Source organism: Triticum aestivum, chromosome 2B (assembly GCF_018294505.1).
Source record: "Triticum aestivum cultivar Chinese Spring chromosome 2B, IWGSC CS RefSeq v2.1, whole genome shotgun sequence".
NCBI classification, from domain to species: Eukaryota; Viridiplantae; Streptophyta; class Magnoliopsida; order Poales; family Poaceae; genus Triticum; species Triticum aestivum.
This window is the reverse complement of record NC_057798.1, coordinates 253,239,928-253,242,917: the sequence shown is the minus strand read 5'-3', so window position 1 is coordinate 253,242,917 and position 2,990 is coordinate 253,239,928.

The window sequence follows — 2,990 nt, the reverse complement described above, 5'->3', positions numbered from 1 at the left end:
TGGTAATGATTCTAATGTTCATGAGAATATGATGCTGCCTAAATTGGATACATTTGTTTTGCTTACAAATGAAGGGCCTAGCTTGGAGAAGGATGAACATTGGAGCAAGAACAAGCATGGAGATGATGGCATGCGCAAGGGGAACAAGAACAGAGTTACAAGTGATGATTTCAGGTCTTTGAAGCCACCATAACGAGTGCATGAAGCCTTGGACGAAATATACAAGATGTCACTTCATAAATTTCGTCGAGAGGCTATTATAGGTGCTGTGTCACCTTTTTATTGGGCCAGGCCCATGTAAATTCGAAATACATAAGTATAGACTATTTTTAGAGTCCGTATGTGTGGGGAAACAAGAGATAGGGTTGATTTCGGACCCCTCCACCAAGGGCCACAAAATTCCCCCTCTCTTCCTCCATATATACAGCCCTTAGGGCACCGTTTAGACTTTGGGGTTTTGTTTAGATTAAATTTCGCCATAGCTGCAACTTCGCGTACTTCGTTTGTGTTCAACGACCAGACAAAGGCGTCACATAACCCCACATTGATCAATAAAGCTTTCATCTTATATTCGCAATATCCAGATTGCAATCTCAGTCTCTTGCTTGTTCTTTGTTTGCTCGCAGGAAACAGACCCTCGTGGTCAGGTTGATCGTGCTCCGGCGTGGTCAATAACCTTTAGGAGTTGGTTTAGCGATTGCTAAGGCGCGACGTCCTCGCACGTTCGTAGTCGGATCGTCAAAGTCGACTTCCACCAAAGCGAAATCCATCATCTCATCGAAAGACGGGACACCTTTGCCTCTATCAGTAGCCACTATTCAATCTATGTAATTACCATTCTTCCACTGTGGTAACCCCTTTGTCTATAAAACGAGGCCCATGGCTACCTTTATAGGGGTCGACACTTTGCACAAACACGATCGTAGTTGCACTTCCCGTGCAACCTTGCCGGAATTGCGCTCCCTCGTACTTGTGCTCACACACATAATACAATCAAAGCATGAGTAGGGTTTTACGCTTCACAGCAGCCCGAACCTAGGTAAACTCGTGCGTTCTTACTAGTTCTGCTCTTTACACTCGCCAATCTCCCCAGTCGAACTGCAAAGGGACCTTTGCTGGCCCTATAGATCGTCGTACGCATGACAATAGCCAACATATCGGCCACAATGTTGAATAATATTGGAGACATGGGGTCACCCTGCTATAAACCTTTTGTTGGTTTAGAAGTACTGGCCAACGTCATCATTGACTCCGACGGCCATACTACCTCCAGTAACAAAATTTTGGATGCATTGTTGCCATTTTGTGGAGAAACCTTTCATTCCGAGGGCCTCTTGAAGGAATGATCATTTAACTTTATCATAAGCCTTTTCAAAGTCAATCTTGAATACTACTACACTCATGCTATTTTGATGCATCTTGTGAACAGTCTCATGTAGGATTATTACTCCATCGAGTATATTTCTTCCTTGCATGAAAGTCACTCGAGATGGTCTAACAATATGGCCAGTGATCGATTTGAGCTTATTAGTAGCCACCTTAGTGAATATCTTGAAGCTGACATTAAGGAGGCATATGGGCCTATATTGCTGGATCTGTTATGTCTCCTTAATCTTTGACAACAAAACAATCTCACCAAATTTGAGCCTTGATAGGTCAAGTTGCCCAGCATGAAGAGCATTGAACCACCCCAAAAGGCTAGACTTGATAACATCTAGAAGCTCTGGTGGAATTCTATGGGGAAGCCATCCGGTCCTGGATCTTTGTTATCCTGAACACAATAGTTCTCACCTCCTCTTCAGAGAAAGACGTCGTGAGGATATCATTTTTGCAGTGACTCATGGGATAGCATTTGTTCTGATCTCGTCTCAGGTGAAATTCCCTTTATCCGCCCCCCTCGAACAAAGATTTGTAGTACATCGTAATATAGCGTTTGACCTTCGCCAATCCTTCAATCTGACCCCTATTTTGTTGAAGACTAAAAATAAACTTCATTTTATGTCATCCATTGGCGATCAATTGAAAGTATCTTATTTGTTGTCTCCCTCCGAGATGAAGTCATATTTGAATCTTTGGTACCATTTGATTTCCTCTTCTCTCAAAAGTCGCACAATCTTCTCATTGGATTGATTTTTCAAATCAATCTCATGTTGAGACAAGCCACAAGTTTCTATGATATTTTACGAGGTCATCAATAATGGTAGAGAGACGTTGCTTTTTTCCTTTTTGTAGATACCACTCATATGTTTTGCCCATCCAGATAGGAATTGCCTTATGTCCCCTATTTTAAAGTTCCATCTCTTGTTTGGTGTACAACCAACTACATGCCTCTCCCATACATTCTTTATTAATTCAGAAAAACCACATTGGATATTTTGAATATGTCTCTTACCAATATTCCATGTTGAAACATATATGTGATGCAACAAATTTTGGTCATTAATATGGTTGCTAATCACTTTAACTATATGTAAGTTGCCTGATTTTTAAATTTGAGTAATTCGATTTTCTAACCATTGATTCTTTTATTAAGATCTGTGTTTTGTTTTTTTCTTTTATTTTTATGCTTCTTCGGGTGAATTTTGACTTGCCCCTATTTGGGTAAGTCAATTTTTCTTATTGGGCTTGAAGTCGTTACATATTGCCTTTTTCTACTGTTTTTATACTTTTTTGCACTTCTTTTTTTCCTTTTCTTTTTAGTTTTTATTTATGGGTATTTTTGGTTGTTGGGGGAGGGTAAATGTATAAACAGAAATACGATACAATATGTGCATAAATTATAACAGAGTGCAAAATTGGTACTATCATATGCTTATTCTTTTCATATTATAAAAGTGCCAATTCACTGCAAATTTATGTTCAAGGTTTCTAAAAAAATTACTTACTTCTTAGAGAATAATACCAATGCCACTTATTCATTCTTTCTTAGAATACTTTATTTTTTGATTTTGTTTTAATTTTTATTTCACTTTCTTCATTCTTAATGGTGA